The sequence below is a fragment of the Peromyscus maniculatus genome, chromosome 9 (assembly GCF_049852395.1).
Source record: "Peromyscus maniculatus bairdii isolate BWxNUB_F1_BW_parent chromosome 9, HU_Pman_BW_mat_3.1, whole genome shotgun sequence".
Classification (NCBI taxonomy): domain Eukaryota; kingdom Metazoa; phylum Chordata; class Mammalia; order Rodentia; family Cricetidae; genus Peromyscus; species Peromyscus maniculatus.
Genome location: NC_134860.1, coordinates 13,783,383 through 13,807,396, shown reverse-complemented (window position 1 = coordinate 13,807,396; position 24,014 = coordinate 13,783,383). Strand labels below are relative to the sequence as shown.

General features: G+C 41.0%; 1 long non-coding RNA gene across 1 annotated transcript in view; it reads right to left on the bottom strand.

Annotated features, from left to right (window-relative positions):
- The window catches only part of LOC121832185 (uncharacterized), a 35,021-nt gene extending 29,438 nt beyond the window's left edge, over positions 1 to 5,583 (bottom strand). Inside the window, exon 1 of the long non-coding RNA XR_006075716.2 lies at positions 5,460 to 5,583. This is a non-coding gene — a long non-coding RNA (uncharacterized LOC121832185). The remainder of the gene's footprint in view (positions 1 to 5,459) is intronic.
- Positions 5,584 to 24,014: the final 18,431 nt, after the last annotated feature.

Genomic DNA, 24,014 nt, shown 5'->3' with positions numbered 1-24,014 from the left:
AGGAAGAGGCTCTCTCTCTCTCTCTCTCTCTCTCTCTCTCTCTCTCTCTCTCTCTCTCTCTCTCTCTCTCTCTCTCTCAGTAGTCATTAGTTGCCCATAGCTCATTTGTCTAGGGGTAGGACCCTATGATATTTTCCTCTTTGTATTAGCATGCCTATTGATATTGTCTCTGTTCCAGTCTTGCTTATGTTAATAATTTCTAGAAGAAACTGTTTAACAGCAGACTGCTGGTATTCTGGCTCTTACATCTTTCCACATTGTGGTGGTAATCTAATTGTACTGAATTATTATTTTGATTGTATGTTAATAAATAAAGTTGTCCGGGGGTCAGAGCTAGTAGAGCCATAGCAAGAGTGTGGCGGTGGTGGCACACGCCTTTAATCCCATAAGATCTCTGTGTGTTCAGGGATACAGTCAGCATTGGAGACATATGCCTTTAAGACCTAGGGGGCTGTACATTCAGACAGTGACGAGGCAGTCATGTGTTTGGGTTTACAACCAATGAGAAGGCAGAACAACATACTATAAAAAAACGAACCGACAGGAAGTAGGTCTCTTTTCGCGAAGCTGGGACAGCAGGAGGAAGGGTGAGATTTTAGCTCTGAGCTCTGACTTCTCGGCTTTCTCTTTTACATTGTTTCTGTGTTTCTTATTTAATAGACGGTTGGTTACATCTACACCACATCCTCTTCTAACGTCCCCTGAGCTATAGATGCAGGAGCTGTGGTATAGATGTACCCGTTGCGGTTGGGCTCTCCATGATCCATTAATCTCTGCATTGCATTTAACTGTGGTTTTCTGTGATGATCTCTATTTGTTGTGAAGAGAAGGTTCCCTGATGAGGGGTGGTAGCTAAACATATATCTGAAGATTTGGGCCTATGAACCTCAAATAAGAGAGATCATGCAGTGTTTTTCTTTCAAGGTATGAGTTACCACACTCAATATACTCTTTTCTAGGTCCGTCCATTTGCCAAAAGTGGCTTACAAATGATACAAGATTCTTCATGTGCAATCTGTCATGTTTGAGGAGCTTCCTGGGAGATACTAAGGTTTAGGCTAGTCCTTCCTATAGCTAAATTTGCTAGAAATGAGTAATGCTTTTTCCCTATACAAAAAAAAACATCAAAAATTAGAAATTATTAATAAGTAACTTGCCACTGTGGTATTTGAATAGGAATGGTCCCCATAGGCGCATATATTTGAATGCTTAGTCATTAGGGAGTGGCACTACTTGACAGGGATTAGGAGGTAAGGCCTTATTGGAGTAGGTGTGGCCTTGATTGAGGAACTGTGTCACTGGGGGTGGGCCTTGGGGTTATAAACGTTCAAGCCAGGCCCAGTGGCTCTCTCTTCCTGCCACCTGACAATCCAGATATAGAACTCTTCAGCTACCTCTCCAGCACCATGCCTGCCTGCACACCCATATGTTTCCCACCATGATTATAATAGACTAAACCTCTGAACCTGTGAGCCAGTTCCAGTTAAATGTTTTCCTTTATAAGAGTTGCCATAGTCATGGTGTCCCGTCACCACACGAGAACACTGACTAAGATAGAAGATGTTGCCAGGAACTGGAGTATTGCTGTGATAGGCCTGACCATGCTTTTGTTTGGAGGAATATGGAACACTTTGGGATTTTGAACTAGAAAAGTTATTGAACATTTTAAATGGGGTTTTATCAGCCATGCTAGTAGCAACATGGAAGACAATGGTGCTGAGAGTGATTTAAACTGTGGGGGTCCAGTTCAAGAGGTTTCAGAGAAGAAGATGTTCCCTAGAGCTTGTTCTTCTGATATTTTGGCCCTTGTTCAAAAAGTCTGCCTGAGGCTAAAGTGAAGAATTTTGAATTAATGGTGTTGGTAGAGGAGATTTCAAAACAGCCTAGTATTAACTGTGTTGCTTGGTTATTAGTGGCCAGTCTGGCACAGTTATATAATGAAAAGGAGCAAGCTGAGCATAGAAAAATATGAAATGTAGTTTGAAGAGAGAAGGAGCACTGGAAAGTATAATGGAGCTAAGAAGTCCAGTGCATAAAAAAATAAAAAATTTGAAAAGCCTGATGCTAGATGGAATAAAGGGGGTAATGATGTCAGAGCAAGACTCAACTCATCTAGCTTCCAACTTGTAAAAAGAAATTAAAGAAAAGCTTAGAGCTGGGTGTGGTGGTGTATGCCTTTAATCCTAGCACCTGGAAGCCAGAGGCAGGTAGATCTTTGAGTTTAAGGCCAGTCAGGTCTACAGAGCAAGTTCCAGGACAGCCAAGTTTAGGCTGTAAAAGAAACCATGGAAAACAGAAAGCTGGTGAAAATGTATTTGAGTGAGGAGGCCATGTTGCAGCCCCACCTAGCAGAATTTGACAGCTTTTGCCATGTGGTTCTGGTTTTAGAGTCAAAGATACAAGAAAGGGGCTACGGAATTTGCCTCTCCAACTAAGGAAAGCCACTGAGCCCAGACATGTGTCAGAAGTGTCCCTGCATGAAGGCCTAGAGAGGCTATTGTATGAAGCTGTGAAGATGAAGCCTGGATTGCCTTGGAGACCCCAAGATGTTGGAGATGCCAGAACTGTGGGATACCTGCTGAGGAAAGCTGCTAACAGAGAGTGGAACCAGCCCAAGAGAGAAAAAAGTGTTGTGATCAACAAAGCTGAAAGTAATTGAAGATCTGAAGAGCACTTTGACATCAGACATGGAGATGCAGACCAGCTTGTTTTTGATCTTACATTGGTCCAGTATTTCCTCACTAGGCTCCCTTTCCACCCCTTTGGAATGGTAATGGATACCCTGTGCCATTGTGTATATTGGAAGTATGTGGTCTGCTTTACAGGGAGTTACAATAAAGAGATCACCATGAATCTCAGAAGAGATTGAATTTGGACTTTTAAACAGAGTTGAAAATGTGATGGATGGGGACTGCTGAAGTTGAGCTGAATTATGATATGGATACAAGCCCACGGGAGACAGGAAGTAGAATGTGGTTGTTTGAATGAAAGTGGTCCCATAGGCTCATAGGGAGGTGTGGTCTTAATGGAGGAAATGTGTCACTGGGGGTGGGCTTTAGGGTTCCAAATGCTGACGCCAAGCCCAGTGGCTGGCTCTTCCTGCTGCCTGCTGACTGGATGTAGAACTCCCAGCTCCTTCTCCAGCACCACGTCTGCCTACATGCCACTGTGATTCCCACCCATTTAAATGTTTTCCTTTATAAGGGCTGCTGGGGTCATGTTGTCTCTTCACAGCGGTAGAACATTGACTAAGACACCATTTATAAAAGTTTCAACAGACACATAAGCTCATTCACTTTACATCAGGTGTTCTGCAAAAACAAACAAACAAACAAAACCTGCTATAAACACTCAAAAAGTACTTACCATGTGTAATCAGAACTCACTTTCAATTCTAAGTAAAATATGAAAATAGCCAAATTATTTTTTAAAGGTGAGGCACAATATTATCACCACTTGCCCAGGGCTTGTTAGTCATTCTATACAGAGTGAAATCTAATCTAAAATCGATTCACAGCATCCAGTGACCATCAAGCAAACTGACATAAAAGCTGTCATCAGGAGGGTAAGTAATTCGGAGAGCATCAGAAATACATTGAATTGGTACATTTTCTCTGGATGTGGGGTGGAGGGCGGGGATGAATACATGTTTCCAGTTGACTGAACCTGAGGATTCACAGGGGTTTAGACAAAGATGCCAGGCTCTAGCTCAGCTCAGCAAACATTCATAACAACAGCAACAACACATTCCAATTAGAACCATCTTCACAAAGTGGGCATACTGCCATTTAATCTTGGACAACACCATCAGCATTATTATCTCTATTTTCTAGCTCAGAGGACAGAGGTTATATGTCATGAGGTTTCCCCATGTTATATGGAAAATTAGCTCATTCATTTAATAGCCATTTATTAGAAAATCACCATATGCCAGACACTAGGATACATACTAGGGACCTAGAGATGAATAAAATATTTTCTTCTCTGAATCATAGTCTATGATATCAAACTATAGGATTTTTTTTCCTCTGCTCATGTTTTCTCTTTGTCTGGCCTTTCTCCTTCTGCTTTATGCAAGCTATTGGTCAGCTCTGAACTCATAACATCAGGGGAAACATTTGACCTAGTAGAAACAAAAGCAGCTCTTATATCTTTCTGGCTATGATGCTCCAGAACCATAACTTCTTAAGAAAACTTCAGACATTGCAGGAAAACAATAGTCTGTCACTAAGAGACTTGAAGGAAGAATTTGTTCAAGCCTGAACCAAGGAAGTACCACTCAGAGAAAGACATGGGAAGAGAGATATCTGGAAGTCTGGAGAGAGGAAGGGCCCAGCTGTCCCTCTCTGTGGTACCACTAGGGAGCTGGAGACCCTGGAGAAGAAATGGCAGCTTGTCTGTCTCGGCATCTGGAAGTTAGGTAGCCATACCAGTGCAGGTAGGAGTAGCAGAAAGCCAAATGATTTGATAGGGCCACATACACATCGACAAGAGATGACTCCACAGTGGTCCATCTGGATTAATGTTTATGGAGTGTCACATGACCCTGAACTGCAAAACTAGCCTGAGGTTGGGAGTATCATGTAGAAAAAAAAATTACCGAAGATGGATACTCGGGTTTCTGTCTAACTGCTTTTATGGACTGAGAGTCATACCTTCTAGCCAGATAATGACAAGTAGTGGATAAGAGAGTTTTCCTCTGAGACAGGAGGCACAATCTCCTTTCAGACTGAACCTCTAGAAAATGACCACTATAAACCTTGCCCATAATATTAAAACATTAACTGAAAGCTCTGTAGAGAGGTTTGAAAGTCCCAGAATTCACAAGGAGGCTAGAACTTGTGAGGTGGGTTTGATGCCAAGTGCACTCTCTACCTTTGTGGCTTTGGTCCAGGGGTGAGCTGTAAGAGTGTCCTTGGCATCTGGTGACTACTGAGAGAAAACCTGTCATTTCTTTGTTCAGAGGAAAAAAGGAACTAATGCCTTCAAATCTAGTGGAGGTTGAAAGGGCATTCCAAAAGACATGGAAATGAAAAGAGAGGGACCTGCCTTTCTGTGGAGCTCTGTCCAGTCACTGATACTTTGCGGCCACAACTAGCAGGACCAACCACTAACATTTCACTTTGAAAGGAAGGGCTGGAAACAGGACTGAGATTGGGACTTGAGCCCAGCTATTGAAACTACAATCAATGAAGTGAAGGAAATGGTCTCCCAGTGAAGGAATGTGTCACCAAAGAACAGAAAACACAAAAAGAACCAAATAGGAATGTTAGAATGAAAACTAGTATGTATGTGAAAATAGCTAATCTTTTGGATGAGCTTATTATCAAAATAAGTCAAATAAAAGAGTCAATGACCATAAAGAAGAAAAGTATCCAATTTGAAAAGCAATGACATAAAAGATCAAGAAAGGAGATCAAGAGCCAATGGGTTTGTGAGACAAGCGCAGTCTAATTTACCTTCAGAAACAGGATGAAAGGGGCAGCATGGAAATATTTAAGTCTTGGTGGCTGGCATCATGTCCAATGAGCATTTTTCCCGTTTCTGTCCCACTTCTGAGGGGACTGGGGACTAGGGTAGCCTGGAAGACAAAAAAATTTACACATTCAAGAAGTTCAGCAAACTCTAAGCATTACAAATACAAACAAAACTAAGCAAGCAAGTGTGACATGGAAGCCAGTGGCTGAGCAGACTTTCAAGGAGACCACCTCAGACTGGAGGCTAGGGTGACAGGAGGTGGTGGTGCCTGAACTGTCTCTGGGGTTCACCTGGGAGGACCGATGGTTTATCATGTATATGGCTTTCTCTGAAGTTTTTTTTTTTCCAGTCTCTGTAGAAACAGAGAAATGAGGATTTGATATGGGGATTACATGTTGGGTGCTGGGTTCCATGTAGCAGAAGTCATTACAACTATTGTTACTACTGGATCTAATGTAGAGATGGTGACTTATAAAAATCTTAATTCCAAGTTTGGTACTTAGGGGGACAGGCAAGCATCAGGCCACAATGGAGATGTTTCAACTCAAACACAGATGTAATTGTCTGTGTAGCAGCTGATAGCCATGGCCAAGACACAATTAGCACTTCCAATCAGAGTTAGATGCCATGGAGAAAGAGGACTCAAAAGAGCCATTTGAGTGATGTTTACAACTAGGCAGGACATTGAGTTGGCTATGGCACCCTCAGAAATGCAAGTGCATTCAGTTATCAGCCATAATGAACCCAAAATAGCAAATGTTCAAAACACCAGCAATCGAAAGTACTGGCAGTATTAGTGTTAGCTGAGACTTTAAGCAAGAGCCAGGAAACCCATAACTTCATATAACATAGCTCCTATGACCCTAACGCTATGTCACATTTTCCCTTGGAAACAGATGTGTGTCAAATGACTGAATGACAGACTGGTGTGGTGGCTAGCATATGCACTGACTTCAGCATTTTAATAGTCGTAAACATAAATATCTGGCCAAAGGAGTAACTTGATCGAATCACGTAAATGGTCTGTGTATCATAAAACATTTCTTCCTTCATTTCCTTATTGGAACAATTGTATTTGTATAGAATTCTTACTCAAATACAGCTATTAATGCACACAATTCTTGGGAGAAAACCCCTATTAAAGATGATAAGAAAAATGTACTTGGGCGGTGTATAATAAAACTGCTAAAAAGATTATTTATTCATTTATTTATTTATTTTGTGTGCATGTGTGTGCACATGCATGGAAGTCAGAAGACACTTGTGGGAGTCAGTTTTCTCCTTTCACCCTATGGTTCCTGTGGATTGAACACAGGTCATCATGCTTGGTGAAAGGTCCTCTACCTGCTGAGCCATCTCATCAACCCTCAAATGACTTTAAACCTCTTGTCCAAAACCACAGGCCACAGCAACCGAGTTCTATACCTATTGAAAATATCCTTCTAGGACGAAGGCAGCATCAAGACAAGTACAGACAGCAAATAAAGATCTAGGGGCATGGGACAGAAACACACCTGCATGCTGAGAAATGCAAAGCAACCTCCTAGCTTTAAAGAAGTGGTGCTGCGGGAAACTGAGGAATGAAGAGACACAGTAAAAGTGTAAGTAAATGGAAAGTGCTCCTTCAATGAAGTAGATACAATGTTGCCTTCTTCCCAACACATGTGACAAGAATAATATAAAGAGGGGTGGTTGTACACTCTGTTAAATACTACCTTTTCTTGTAAACAGCTAAGTATACTGTGTCAGTTAAGGTCTAGACAAATGGTAGATGCTAGTTATCGAAACAGAGAAAATGTAATAGAAAAAAGTTACTAATCGGTAAAATGTGTTTAACTTTGTAAATGCCCAGAGGTGGGCTTTAAGTTACAGCCAACGTAGGAGATCACACAAGTAATTGGTAAGAACTCAGAAGAACCCTTCTCCCTCTGAGGCTGAGATTAAGACCTCTTTAGAGGCACTGGAGCCACCGCAGGAACACATAGCCTTCCAGAAGCAAAGAAATTGGCTGGCATGTGTGGAATACGGTGGTCTGTGGAGAAAGCCTCCGGAGGGCTAAGAAATTCAGCAAAGTATGTAAGCTAGTTACAGCTGGTGCACAGGACGTGGCCCGCCAGGACGCCAGAGGGCCTGAGCTAGGCAGCAGGGAAAGCCCTGGACAGAAATGTCCTCTGAGGCTGGGGGCCTCTGAACCTTTTGCATGCTGTTATGCTGGCAACCACACAGAAGGAAGAACTCAAGAGCCAGAAAAAGAGGTCTTTGCCTTTGCCACAGACTGCAACCCTCTAGTGCCCTCTATTGGCCAAGTCTACCTGAGCCAGCCAAAGGACTGCTTAGTGGTTCCAGCTCCAATAAGGATGACAGAATTCACAGCAATAAATAAATAGATAATAAATGAAGGGAGAGAGGGATAGATGGAGGGAGGGAGGGATGGAGGGAGGGAGGGAGGAAGGAAGGAAGGAAGGAAGGAAGGCAGGCTGGCTTGGAAGTGAGAGGCAGTAAACTGATAAAGTACTCAAAGGTAGAATCTAGTACCTAGGGATATTACCAAAAAGTAACACAGATATAGTGCATAAACACCAGAAGATAGATACAAAGAGAATTCTAAATAACACATTCAAATGACCCAAAAGAGAAGTAAAGGAGGAACAAAGGAATAAGACACGAGAAGAAGGAATACATATAATATGTATCATAAAGTACATATGCCATCCCAGCATCATTGTCCTACATTAAATAAGCCAGATACAGAGGAGTGAACACTGCAGGGTCCCCTTATATACCCGTCTAGAAAATGCTAATTAACCTGTGAAGACAGAAAGCAGTCCAGTTCGCTGGGGAGGTGGAGACAGCTGCTGGGCTGAAACATGGCATGCAGAAATCTTTAGGGTGGAAAACAGTGTTGTTTGTGCTCATTGAAGCAATGTCTCATGGGTGTATGTGTTTGTCAGAAAAGAAAAGCATCCTTGGATGGTACTGTACAATCTAAGTGCATATAATTGATAACAGGTGAATTTTACCTCAGTTGATTATCTATAAATTAAATTTGTTTTTGACAATTTAATGCACACATATAATGCATTCTGATTACTTCAACCCCCACCATCTCTTACCTCCCTCCCACCCATATCAAATCTTGTACCTCCCTACTAATCCCTTTCGTACAATCATGTCTTCTTGTATTGTATTAGGATTCACTTAGTTCAACCAGGACTGTCTGTGTGTCTGCGGGTTTGGCACTATGCATTGCAGTCTAGCAGACTTACTAGGGTACACAAGTGAAGACAATAGCTTTCCAACTCCCTGGATCTTCCAGTGTCCAATAGTTCAACAAGGAGATATAGAGCCTCATGAGTCCCTTTCCCATCTAGGAGTGACTGCAGACAGACTCAGTCAAACAGGCCCAGTGCTGGTAACCACAGCTGCTGTGAGCGCATGATTACAACATCCTTGTAATGCCCAAAAGATAGCATTTCATAGACCTTCTCTCCACCCTCATGCTCTTAACATTCTTTCGCTCCACTTTAGAGATGTCTTGAGAGCCTTAGAAAGGGGGGTATTAATGTCTTATTTAGAACTATACTCAACTAGTATCACCATTCACTCTTAACACTTGAGCAGCCATGAGAATCTGCATTCACTATAATTCACTGCAAAGAAAGGCTTCTCCAATCAAAGCTCAAAGTAAGTCTTGTCTTCACACTAACACTAACTCCCCAAGCCTAACCCTAACAACCCTAATCCCCCAAACCATAACCATAACCCCCCAACCCTAACCTTAGCGCCCCCCCCCCCATGCTAATCCTAACCTGGAGGTTGCTTAGCTTTCACTAGGCTTTGTTAAGCAATAAGCAAAATGTTCCAGTAGGAACAGGCTGCCGCTAGGGAGCCTGACAGTTGTAGTCAGGGCTGGCCTCTCAATAGACCTGGTGTCCCGATGCTGAGCAATATCACTTCCTACATCAGTAATGGAACCAGTGACTTGTGAATATAATATCATCTAGAGTGAAGCAGCCCAAAAATTCAGCTTTCAGTTCCACGGAGTTAAGGGTCGGTGCTGTTTCACTATCTGAAGTAAACGCTCTATTGGAGCCGCTACCCATGGCAGAATGAATCATCTGCTAGAGAATTACTAAACAGAGACATCTTCTGGACAGCACTGGGCCTGGGCTCTGGCTCCTGGCTTCTGGTTTGATGGGCAGATAGTTCAAGAAGCCAAACAGCCCTCTGTGGAGTCGAGCTGAGAGCTAGGTGAAGGTGCAGTCAGCAAAGACAGAATGCTGAAGTAGAAACTACATCGGGACTATACTAAATAACCAAACACTCACTTTGCGGTCTCCTTGGATGGTTTTAAAATGCAAAGCAAATAAGTGTGTCCTAATATAATTCACTAGTATGATAAAGACCTTGCCCATGCATGTCAACGCTGAAGAAGTGAAAGTGCATGGTGTAAGAAGGGACCGCAACAAGTTTTCTGAGACTCTAAGTGCAGAGTAAGAAGAGTTTTAGGGAGAACAAACAGACTGACTCAAAGTAACTGGCATATGCCATTACTTTTCAAACATAAAGCATTGAACTAATTGCTAAGTGGGAAAGGAAGCATTAAGAGATGGCCTTTCCAGACATAGCAACCTGTGAACAGCACTGTAAATAGAATCATGTGAAATGAAGCCACAAGAACAAATAGTTTTAGTATATAAAAAGTAAAACAATTCACCATTCAATGTCGCCATCTTAAAAGCAATGAGTGTATTCTCAATCCTGTCCCAGAATTCTGTTTTGGAACTAATGTACCTTCTCATAGTAAATACCCTTAACATTCACCTGGCCTCTACATGCTACATAGTGAATACAGCTATCCCAGGGTGATAGTACCCACAATGCTACTGGTTGGTATGATAAAAAACAGTATAGGTTTTAAGTCATATGTTCTCTTCTCTGAATGTCTCCATCCTCATCCATGTGAACAGGACTAAGAATACTCACAGCATAAACTTGTTCAGGGAGCAATTTTTTAGGGCCATGAAGGGACTGGGGGAGATGATTCAGTGGTAACATGTTTATTGTACAAGCATGAATTCCTGAATTCAGATTTCCCAGCACCCATGTAAAGACTGCATGAAGTAAGGCTAGCACCAGTAATCCCAGCGCTGATGGAGCAGACACAGGTGGATCCCAGGAGCTTGCTGACCAGCTCATCTAGCTGAAATGCTTCCAAAAGAACAAGACAAGCACACAGACACACACAGAGAGAGCAGGGGTGAGTGAGGAAGGGGGAAAGAGAAACAGAAAGATGGAGAGATGGACAGAGACAGAGAGAGGCGAAATTTTCAGTTACATGTAATTAATAAATATTGAAGTCCTATTCTTTGCTCAGTAAATAAACTTTCTTCTCTTGTCTGTAAGATTTCATTTTGGTGACACAGAGACGCAATCATAAACACTGGTACACCACATTTTCTTGAGCCCACTGTAGTCCAGGCACGAGCTTGTGCTATCAAAGTGGGTTGGTGCTTTAACTTGAGTTCTAGAATATTCCCCGTAATGAGGAAAGTTCCTAAACCTTCTATATCTCAGTTTATTTCTCCCCAACAGGAATTAAGAACAATGGTGACCTCAAAGTAATCCCCCTGGGAAGCTGTGTGAATATTACAGAATGAAGAGGTGCCTCTAGCAATCCCAAATCTCCCTCATTCCTCACATCCAGGTTTCCCCCTTCTCAAAGCTCTCCTGAGCCCTAATTTTGCCCTAGCTCCAGATAGCTGTTCTCTGTGGCCTATAGAGTCACACTTATAAGGTGTTGTTGGGGGAAAAACAAAACAAAAATATCTCTATTTCAATATCCTTTTATTTTCCTGAAAATCATTTTACTTATAAAAGCTTTATTAAAACTTTTATTCCTTGAAAACACATTTTTCCTGTGACTGTCCAGGGCTAGTGATTCTCACAGCCATGCTTCCTACCACTGGGCCTGGCAATGGGATAAAGATCCTCCTTGCTCTCTGGTGCCAATCCTAAACTAATTTCCTATCTTGTCCCTGTGTACCAAACCCAGAAGACCCACAGCGTTGGACAAGCCACCATCACGCCAGTGAGCTCATCTGTGTCAACTGCAGCAACCACTTGTCACTCTCTAATCCTGCTCTTACATTCAGAATTTCTGTAGCAGTTTACAAGAGAAGGGCTTCTTCCAGCTCCCAGTTTCAAGGATCTCGGTCCTTGGTCACTTGACTCCACTCTTTCTGGGCTTGAGTGGGGTGAGGCAGAGTTTCATGGCAGGGAGCTTGTGACAGAGCAAGGTGGCTTGCCTCATATCAGACAAGCAGAGAGGGAGGAAGGGCTCTGCCCAGGGACCAGGTATAACCTTCAAAAGGCTCACATGGCCTACATCCTCACTCTTTAAACAGATCATTATATGACAGGCATTGCTCATCCTTCAAGAGTTCTTAAAATGGTTTTCAAAATGCTGAATTTTGTTAATGGATTAAAATTATTCATATACCTACTTAACCAAAGTCAATGTTAACAAGAGAGTCTTAGTAGAAATTATATTCCTTTGTATGTCACCTACAGTTAATGTCACATGATTATTTTAATGTCTTCCTATCTTTTTAATATCTTGGGATCTGAGATATATTTCCTCTAAGCAGTGTACAAAAGATTTTATTTTACAGTCCTAGTCTATAAATTAGGGCATATGGTCTGCTTATACTTCATGTAATTAATGTATTATAAGTGAGTGCTTCAGGGAAAAATAAGCTCATGAAGGAGGTTAGGAAGTATTGGGACCGTCATCTTCTTTAATAATGGTGGCCAGGCACAGAAGGTACCTGAGCAAACACTTGAGACAAGATTGAGCCAGGCTGATGTGTGGAAGAAGGTTGTTTATGAAAGATCAAGCATCAAATGTAAAGGCTCAAGCTTGACTAGGCTGTTCAAGGGAAGCAGGTGACCTAGCAGGGCACAGAGGACTATTGAGCAAGCACTAGAAAAGAGAGCTGGAGATTTGGGGAGATGTGAAAAGCAGGTCTTGTAGGGAACTCTAGCAGGCCACAGCAAGTACCATCCCCGTTGTCAGATGCATCCACATTGGAAATGCTCAAACAATGCTGAGAGCTGTGGTCTACCCAGGAAAGCCACAGTACCTCATGCCTCAGAATCCCTTATCCTGCTAAGAATTTCAGTCCACTGACCCATCCCATGGTCACCATGCCTAGCTCCCAAATGAGTTCCCTTACCTATTCAACTTAAATTTGTATTCCTTTCCTTCCTCCTTCACACAGTCCATCTTTGTGTCTCTCACTCTACTATTTGCCTGGCAAAAACAATCCTGAACTGAATCTGGTTCTGTATATTCTCTGTACTTGCACTCACACAGCTAGCCAGTGCTAGAGACATACACACAAACTGACCTGAATTCAGATTCTTAGCTAAAGTGAACCTACCACATTTCTCTACCCCATTATTCCATGAAGCCATTTTATACCTCCTCTTACCTTGGCAAACCCTCTATCAGCTTGTTTCTGTTCTCTGACAAAACATAAAAAAATAATAATAATAATAACGTTCCCATAGTATTCTAGCACTGTGTTTACAATCTGCTCCACCTGTTACTATGGATACATTGTCCTCACCTATCTCTCAAGCTCTTGCTTCTGCTTAATCTTTCACCCTCTTGCTAACTCAAGGACAGCCTTCTCTATCCTGAGTTGTCAGTTTCTCAATTTCTATTCATAATTGTTATCAACATACATGCGTTATAGAAGATAATATATAGCTAATTGTTTTTCTAGTTCTAATTCTAGCATGGACTTTTGGGATTTGGTGGTGGATAAGTGCATAAAATGTATTTAACACTGAAAGCATAAAATTCATTGTGAAGCTATGCTGTTCCTGTCCCAAGGGCCTATTCTAACTATATAGAAGTTCACTGAGGTGTATTGACTTTTAGTACAGTTAATTTTGATGTGTGGTATATGTATATGTTTGCAAGTTTTTATAATAAAGTTTATAAAATCAAGTAAACCTACAAATGCTTTTAATTATCCCATTTTTAAAAACATGTATTTTTAAATCCCAAGTCTCCTTCTACGGTTTCCCATTTCTCTGTCCCCTGAGGAGATTCCCATGGGTGCACTTTGTATCTAGAATATCGCCCAACCATGCAATTATTGGTAAGTGATGGAACCCTTAAGAGATGAGATCATTCACATATTATTGAATGACTTAATGAGTGGAGGATCTGAAAACATTATGGGCATGCTCCCTAAAGGTAGCAGGGAAACTCTGGCTTTCTCTTCCTATTCTTTCTTCCTGCTTCCTGGCTACTGTGAGATAAGCAGGCTTCCTCCATCATGCACTCACACATAAAGCCACCATATGTGCAAAGCATCAGGACCAAATGATGATAAACTATCTTTCTAACTTCAAGCCTCCTTCCTCATGGTGAACCATCATTTAAAGGCTTCAGTGCTACCAAATTGGCAATGATCTTTTTTACTATGAAATTTACCTAGTATTTCACATTGTTTTCAGCAGAATGGTGCTATGGTTGTTTTCTGTTGCTATACCTGAATGCTATATACTGGATAATTTATAAAGAACAGAAGTTTATTTTGTTTGTGATTCTGGAGACTAAGAAATCCAAGAGGATGGCCAGGAGCTGCTCAGCCCCAGATGAGGGCCTCATGCTGCATCCTATAGCATCTGGCCTGAGGGCATCACCAGGTCAGAAGAGCAACTGTACTCGCTCAGATCTCCCTCGTCTTCTTATAAAACATCGATGCAGTCATGGGGCCCTATCCTGACTGCCCTACGTAACCCTAAATTCCCCTCAAAGGCCCCACTTTTAAACACCATTAACATATGAATCCAAGAATTAAGTTTCCAAAAATGTAAACTTTTGAGGGATATATGAATATGTAGTAATATATTATATACATATATACATATAGTAACAAAGAGTTAGTCTGAATATAAAGAATCACTTCCTCGCTCTTTAATAACTCTCCTTCTATTTGCTTTTATCTGCACTCATTATTTAAATGATCTTATCCTGGTTCTATATGATAATTGTGTAAATGCATATTTATACAGATGAAAACTCTCTTTGGAACTCAATATATGTGCACGCACGTATGTTGTATGTATATCTAAATATGGATGCATAAGTTTATGCCCCCTGTTTTTATTTGGGTGTCCAACAGAGCCCTCAAGCCTTTCATAGCCACTTCCTACCAGACCTCTCATAACTCTTTATCTCAAATGTTCACTCTGCCCTGGTTTTACAATCCACCACATTGTCACTTACTTCTAGATCTTTCCATACCCCCTCCTTCCTGTTTACATAAGTCCTAATTGCTCTGTTTAAAATTCAGGTGAGGAAACACCACCTCTGATGCATCAGTCTGGGTTAAGTGCTTACAGTTCTTTCCAGCAGAATGTTGTGCAAACACACTGCTCAAAGTCACAGTCTTGGCATCCGATTTACCTGTCTGTGTGTGGTCCCCCAGATTGAGTAAATATCTTAATGAGGCTAAATCAACTCATTCACTCATTATTTTCCAAGTTCTTTCAAAGTACTCACTACATAACAGGTATTTAACATACTCATTTAAATGAATGAATGGTGTTTATAAAACATTTTAAAACCCACTTTAAAAAGACATCTTGAGCCAGCTGTGGTGGCATACATTTGTAATCCCAGCACTGAGGAAGATGAGGCAGGGGGATCTCAGTTGTGAAACAGCCTGGGCTACACAGCAAGATCCCATTTCAAAATAATAATGATAATATGTTTTTAAACTTTTCAATATGTCATTTCTATTTCAGTAAGCTTACTCTCTCCAGGATATTTTTAAAGAAATAAATAATACAGTTGCTTGCTGGTGTCTGCAAATGTGCTTATAGTTAATACCTAGGCAGTGGAAGTAGTGTTATTTGTGATTTCCTCCCTATCTTGTTTTAAAGACTAACAACCAGATTACCAGATAGATTAACTGCTATTCCTCCTCTGGCCTCTGACATTACTAAACGGGTAAAGCACAGGGTTTCAGAGCTTCTCATCACTTCTATCAACTTCAGCATTGGGCTCTGCTGCTCTCCAAATGGAAGCTTTGATGGGTACCATAGATAGTAAATCTTCAACCACATACCTCAACACAAGCAACTACCTAAAACATGGGTGAAAGGCATTATTCACAAGGAAGATGTTATAGTTCAGTACTCAAGTGCAGAACCTCCAATCACATTTACAGAGAAGCCTGGGTGAATATGCAGAGGAGAGTTGAGACTTTTCATCTGAAGGGATGTTGAACAGACAGAAACAGAAATCACACCTGTGTGAAGGAGGGGGCAGGACTGGGTCCTGTGCTTTTTCTCCAAATCTCATCCTATGTCCAGAGACCACCCTCCCTGGGCTTCCAGAGTCACTGTTTCCTGAGAAAAGATCACATAAGGAGAAAAAAAATAAAGAAAGCAAAAAGCAAATTTATTCTTTGTAAACAAAAGCTTTCAGGTCAGCCGGGAACGTGTTGGAAAATGCTCTCTCCAACATATTTGTATATGCCTCAGAAGATTTGAAAATGTGATTCTATCAAATTACTCAGCAGATGAGTTGAAAGGTATTCACCCCGGTAAAGCCAATTTTAGTTACTATATCAGTCAGAATAACAAGAGTGCTATTCCCCTGGCTCAGTGCAGAGTGCAAGCATGCATTTCTCACTCACTCTACTTGTCTAATGGAGGGTGGGAGAGGAGCAGCAGGGAGAGGTGGAGTTTCCCCAGGGTGCAGGCTAAAAATGAATTCCTCTCCACACATACTTCTCGAAAAGGGAAAATCAGACATGGAGGTCATGCACAACTGCTCAAGCTCTTGCAGGTGGTGTCATACATCACTTCCTACTGGCTTCTCCTTGGTCCAAGTCAAATGGCCCCACATGATCTTTGGCAGGAAGGAAGCACCTTTCTACTACATGCCCAGAGTGAACAGCATTTTTCCCACCACAGTGGTCCTTTCCATGTTTTCACATGCTCTGCCTAAAGTCATTTGGAGGGAAATAGTGACTTGTCCGTAACAGAGAGAGAACCAAATGAGGATGGTGAAATGGGGGGTTCAAGCATCAGAGTAAATGCTTCTGACAAGTTCTTCCCCAGTCAGATTCCAGGGTACACCGTGATGCTAACTGTAGCAAATGGTCAATTTACACTACAGATTTGTTAGTTCAGGATAAAGGCAAAGCAAGTAAAGCCAAAGTATAGACTTAGGGGGGTTAAATTGTCCACATAAAATCTTGTGATACTCATTAAGTCATTCAATAATATGTGAATCTAGTATGTAGCAGTAAGGGAGAAAGATGTGGAAGGTGTTATTCTGATAAGGGAAAATGATTCTTTGGTAGGCATTTGAAAACTCTGACTTCCAAAAACAGTAAGTACTGAGAAGGACCTTTGATTTTGCTGAATCAGTATTAAAAGTGGGGTTGCAAATGATGGAAGAGGAAAGGAGAAATTGAAATAAGGAAAAGGAGATCTGGAAAGGAGGACCCAGATGTGAGGAGGAGACTGTGTATGTGTGGCTAAGAAAGGGCTGGAAATAGAGGAGAGAAGACAGAAGTCAGTGATAGAAGAGATGGAGTAGAAAGTTAGCAATTATCGGTGTTTCCAAGGCATAAGACATTTGGACTGGAGCTGAGGAATCAAAAGAGAATAGAGGAATAACTTTTCACATGCACAGTGGAATAGACTCCTTGCAAAGCCCTCTGTATAATCTATGAATTCACTTCAATGTGCATTTGATTAGAGGTGAATGCATGGTATTCCTAAATTGTCCTCATGAGTGACTAAGGAAACCCAGGTCTGTACAGATTTGTCTGTAACGGCATCACCCATAGCATAAAGCATAAAACCAACTCTGTTGAAGAGGAGACATGGAGAGAGACATAAAGAGGATATGTAATGGGACTTTAGGGATCATGAGATGGAATCAACTTACACCAGTCCCCTTTTATTCATATGTAACACACTGAAGATTTCCAGTGGTCATCTGAAACCATAAATAATACTGACCCCTACATATACTGTGTTTTCTATACATACAGACCTATAGTAAAGTTTAATTTATGAATTAAGCACAAAAGGAAATTAATAAACCAATAATAAAACACAATAACTATAATAATAAACTTAATGAAATTATTGCCATCTCCACTGTTGGGTTTGGTGCCATTATTAAGTAAAAGAAGGGTCACATGAATATAAGCACCTGGTATCACAACAATCAATGGGACAACAGACATGGGCACTAAGTGACTAGCAGGCAGAGAATTATTGAAACATGAAACACTTGGAACATATGATGATTCATATCCCAGTTGGCAAGGGGTCAGATGGCCTAGGATTTCTGTCACACTTCTCAATACATCATGCAATTTGGAGCACATGAATTATTTGTCCCTGGAATTTTCTATTTAATGTCAGTGGTTGATTGTAGGTAACTGAAACCCTAGAAAGTAAAACAACAAAAAGGGAACACTCAGGCATTTACATTTGGGAGAGATGTTAATCCCTGGAGACCAGAGGGCAAACTGGGGCTGACATAACCATGCATAATCCCTACACCATAGCAACTGCTGAATCTGTGACTTTCTCCTGGTCAATGGGATATAATAAAAGCAATGGGCTAGCCACTTCCTTGATGGCACTGCTCAGATGTTCATAGATGAGTTGGTTATTATGAGAGGGGGCCTAGATACAAGAAGTAGATAGTGAAGTGTGCCTTGTTACCCAGTCACTTCCTCTCTTTGTCTGCTTTCTGGCCTCCATGAAATAAGCAGCTCTGCCCTGTCATGTCCTTTTGCCTTGATAATTCTGCCTTTCCATAAGACCAACAGCCATGGGCTGAAGCCTCTGGATCCATAAGCCAAAATAAATTTGACCTCTTTAAATTTGTATTGTCACTTTCTCACTGCCAGGCAAAACACCTGACAAGAGCCACCTAAAGAAGGATGGCTTTATTTAGGATCACAGTTCATGAGTATAACCCATCGTGGAGAAGCCATGGCGGCAGGAGCTTGGGGCAGCTGGTCACATGGCATCTGCAGTCAGGAAGCAGAGAGCGGTGCATGCTGGTACTCAGCTAGCTTTCTCCTTTTTCTATTTAGTCCAGAACTCCAATCCATGAAATGTTGCTGTGCAGTTTGGGTGGGTCTTTCCACCTCAGTTAACTCAGTTTTAAAAGCTCCCTCACAGACATGCCCAGAGATTTCTCTTCAGCCTGATTCCAGAGTCTACCAAGTTGACAATCAGTATTAATGGTGATAGAGATAGTTTCTTTCACATATTTCAAAGCAATGAAAAGTTGATTGACACATTGGATTAAAGCATCACAAAGCTTTCAATAAGAAAACTCTGTGGTGCAGAAGCACTCTGCTATGAAGCGGGATCACCAGCCCTGGTTCTTTGTTCACTAGAAGAACAAAAGACGGTGGAAGGAGATGAGGATAAGAAGAAATACTCTTGAGCGCCCCAGAGCTGGCACTTTAGGGACTTACAGGGGGCAAAAACAAAAAAATCTCTGCTACCATGGTAAGAGGGAGAGAGAATAACTCAAACCAGAAAACAGGAGGCAAGTTATACATGGTAGTACATGTTTATCAGGAAGGGGGCTGAGGCAGGAGGATTGTGAGTTCAAAGTTAGATCAACTACACAGTAAGATTCTGTTTCAAAAAAAAAAAGAAATTCAGGAAGGCAATTGGATAGCAGTACAATCCAAATTGATAATGACTAATATAAATTAAAATGAGATTATAAAAGGAACTGTGTTCTATTAAACATACCTTTAAATATCTTCTGCATTTTTCTCATCTTAATTCATTCAGTTTCATGATGCCAACAATTATGGTAAGGGACACCTATGTTGCTTTAAAAGTTTCCTCTACTCTGTACCCTTTTATGTTTGTATAGGGCCCACAAATTAAAATGACAATAGGCAGATTCATAGTAGAAAACGGTCTTTCATTCACATATGGGGAGCCTCACAGAAATAAAGTGAAAACTCAAAGGGAGCAAGCAGAACTGGAAGTTTATATACCATTTTACAAAAGATAATAAATTTGTGGGAAATAATGAACCAAAGGAAGCATGTCTAGAAGTGGTAGATTGGGGAAGGTAAGTAAAATGAGAGAGTTGTTGAAGAGAAAGATTATTAAGTAAACTTACTTATGCAAGCCTGTTTTGGTACTGAATTTCCATCTTCTATATGGCCATTGTATTAGCCAGGGTTCTCTAAAGAACAGAACTTAGAGAGTGAATATATGTGTGTGTTCATAATATATATTATATTATGTAATTATTATATAATATGACACATGGTATATAACACATATATAGATATTCTGTATGTGTTATATATCCTAATATATCTCATATATAACATATGATACATGTTATATTATGCATTTTATATAATATATTATGTTTGTGTTATGTATATGGGATTTATTAGAATGGCTCACAAGCTGTGGTCCACAGCTTGTCTTGTGGCTTGTGGCTGTCTACTAACAGAAGGTCCAAGAATCCAGTAGTGTTCAGTCCACGAGGCTGGATATCTCCGCTGGTCTTCAGTATACTTTGGAATCCCATAGAAGTGCATTCTAATGCCAGTGGAGGAATGGACTTAGTAGTAAGAATGAGGGCAAGCAGGCAAAGAGCAAAACCTTTTTTCTTCCATATCATTTATATAGGCTGCCGCCAGAAGCTGTGGCCCAGATTAAAGGTTGGTAGTCAAACTTCAAATGTTTAATTAAGAAAATTCCTCACAGGTGTACTTGGCCACTTGGGTTACAGTTAATTTCAGGTGTGGTCAAGTTAGCAACCCAAAATAGCCTTCACAGCCATAAAACTCTCCCCTAGAGAGCAGTATTTATCTCTCACAAGTGTTTACTCTTAGTAGATAAAGGGATGCTCAAAAGCCTTTCTGCATCTGTTGATTCTCATCAGCTTTTAGCTCAAAACTGCTTATATTCCAAAAGTGGCAAGGTTTAGGGTGGCATGTTCTGATCCCCTTCACCAGCAATAATAATTGAATATCACCTCGTATTTATCTGTAGATAAACAGCAATATTGATTGAATATAACCTTGTATTTATCTGTAGATAAACAGCAATAATGATTGAATATCACCTCGTATTTATCTGTAGATAAACAGCAATAATGATTAAACATCACCTCATATTTATCTATAGATAAACACTTTAACAAGCACTGTCTCCATGAATACAATTGCTTTCTCATTCTGGAGTCAATTTTACCCAATGTTAAAAGCTTTATAATAAAATACTAATTCCTACTAGAAACAACAAAAATCAACCCACAAATTAACCACAATTGCAAACTAACATGAAAAATTATTATCCCCATATTAAATGAAACTATGTCCCAAACACACCAGGGGTATTATGCTTTATAGCACATTTGCATATTCTTTTGGCAAACATGCATTAAACACTACTCAGCTACTCTAATACTAATCCAGACACAGAGAATAAAGTAGACAATGCCAGCTGTCAGCAGTTTACATTCATCCTTTCCCCAGTCTTTTGGAAAGAAGTCACACAGCATCACAGGCTTGAAAACTGAAGCCAGATGCAAAGATAACTTGTCAGTGCAACATGTTGAAGAATTAGTGGGGTGGAGTTCTGAATCACATGCAAGCTTTGAAATCACACCTACTCTGACTCAAATGCCACTTGTATCTTCCACTAACGGTATGATCTCAAGCAAAAAGCTGAATGTTTCTCAGTCTTCACCTACTGTTGTAGAAAATGGGGTGTCAGTAGCCCAACTGTTCATGCAATAATAAAAACTAAATCAAATTGTGGGCACTTTATGGCATGTTATACCGTAAAAGGGTTTCACAATGGTTAATTGGCTTAACTAAACTGAGTTGCATAGGCAATCATGTGAATCCATCCAGGGTGGATCTTGAAAACATGTATTCTCTTAATTACTGCATCTATTGCCTAATAACCACTGAAAATGCTGATTCAAGAGGCTCCTTGTATGTAAGCCACACAAAGAAAAGAAAAACCTTTGTTGATTCTAACATATAAAATCTTTGTATTTGGTGAGTGCTTTTCCATGACTGGCATTTTATGTGTTAGGTTCTTCATATATAGTTTCATTTGATCCTTAGGAAACTCAAGGATGAGAAAAATGAATTTTCTGAGTAAATCAAAAGGCAAATGGTGACAGTTCTTAAAGTTCAAGTTCTGCCTGACAGCAAGATTGCACATTGCCAAAGGCCTGGCCCTGGGTGGTGGCCAGCTTCTCACACTTGGATCATGGTACCCCTTATACTAGGACCATGGTTGTAGATGTAACCAATCGTCTTAAATAAGAAACACAGAACTAATGCAAAGAAGAAAGCCAAGAGATCAGAGCTAAGAGCCTTACCCGTCTGCTGCAGCTAGCCTCTTCAGCCAAGAGAGAGCTACTTCCTGTGTGTGTGTTTGTCTTTATATAGTCTTTCTGTTCTGCCTTCTCATTGGTTATAAACCCAACCACATGACTGCCTCGTCACTGCCTGTCTGTATAGACCTCCGGGTCTTCTATGGTTGGTATTGAGATTAAAGGCATGTGTCTCCAATGCTGGCTGTATCCTTGAACACACAGAGATCTGCCTAGCTCTGCCTAACAAGTGCTGGGATTAAAAGCATGCACCACAAATGCCCAGCTCCACTATGGCTTACTATTAGCTCTGACCTCCAGGCAACTTTATTTATTAACATACAAATAAAATCACATTTCAGTACAAATAAAATATCACCATGCATGGTATCTACTAGTTAATTCCCAGCTTCTAGTGTTTAGTGTTTGGGGCTCATAGCTATGGTCCTAATTATTCAGCTTTTTGTTTTCATTTTGGCTGGCTATGTGCTGAGTTTTATTGCCTGAATGGTACTTCCATCATGGAATCAGTTGTGTTAAGGTTTGTGGGCCCCATTATATCTATCAAGAAGGGAAAAAAAAAACATGTCACAATCATAATCTGGTCAAGAGAAGACATAATACCAACAGGGTAAACAATTCAATGCTCACTATCTGAAATTCATTCATGATCCCTTGTGGTTCCTCCAAGGGGCCTGGGTCACCTCTCTGGCTCTGTTCTTTGTAACATATATAGCCTGTTTAGGTTACAGGACCCCAGATCTTAGTAAGTCCTGAGAACTTAGCACAACTAACTCCATGGTGGAAGTACCATTCATGACATAAAATTCAACACATAGATAGCACCACCTGCCAAAACTAAAACAAAGGCCTAATCCATCAAAGATCATAGTTCTGGGAAAGTCTCTGAAAGTAATAACCTTGCTTTTTGGCTTCTGTAGTTCTAATTCTGGCTAAGTGTTCTTATTAACTGAAGTATGTCAACCCAGGATATGTTTTTTGTGCTTAAAAGCTCACCCTGAGAAAGGCTCAGTATGAACACCCAGTGCAGTCACCAGTCAGCTAATAAAGACTTTCTATTGGCTTAATCCATGTCCCAGCAGCTTCTCTCATGAAAGCCCCACAATAGTCCCCTGGTCTCTAGTTGGCTCCACCTCATTGTCATGGCTGGTATCCTACAGCACTGGCATCTCAAAAACTGCTGGGGTCCCTTGTTGCAAAGGGGCAGCATTTTAATCACTAGCCTCTCCTGGGCTCCCTTCAGGAACTCCAGTCCTGCCATACAGTGCCAAGTCTCAGCTCTTCTCCATGAGCCCTTCATGCTTTTAAAACCAGTACCACCTGGGTGACTCTTACATTTCAAAGTTCAGCTGCCAGCATGAGGTACATTCTTGTATATAAACATGTGGAGGTGCAGTTTTGGTATTTTATTAAATATTGTTGAGTATGGACAGAGGTAACTAAACTGGTTAGCTGAACAATTACAGGAACTTGGTGTTGGGCCATTCCCTGGGGTTTGCTTTCTGCCCATACTTTTGAAAATCTTTGTTGGATAATCCAGCCGTATCTTTTGATTCGTATTAAGACTTTCAGCTAGGAGATTTTCTCCTGACAGAGGGTAGGTAACACAATTAGGTGACTCGCCTAACATAGAACAGAGGTTTTTTAAACAAACATCCTTGAGTTTAGAGTGGGAGAAGCCATATGCAACTCCAGAGCCAGCCTTTCAATAAGTAGAACAGTATAAAGCAATATTTCAGTATTATCCGTAACTAAAAATTCAAACCAGCGGTCAGCAGGAGGGCCCAGAGCACCCTTGGAATAGAGAAGGCTCAGAGATAGAAAGTCCAAGCCCTGGTTATTAAAGCAGCCATGGCAAGTGGCCAAAGTGGCCACCTCACTGGCTGATCTTCCCCCACTGTGTCCCACACACACACCTTTGTGTGCTCATTTGCCCTGGGCTGGCCACTGCCTATGCTTCATCCCAGCTACTGCCTAGCATCCGACCTTGGAACAGACCAAGATGGGGTTGAGGGGGAATGCAAGCTGAGGATTTAAAAGGAAAGAGACAACAAAAATAAAACCAATA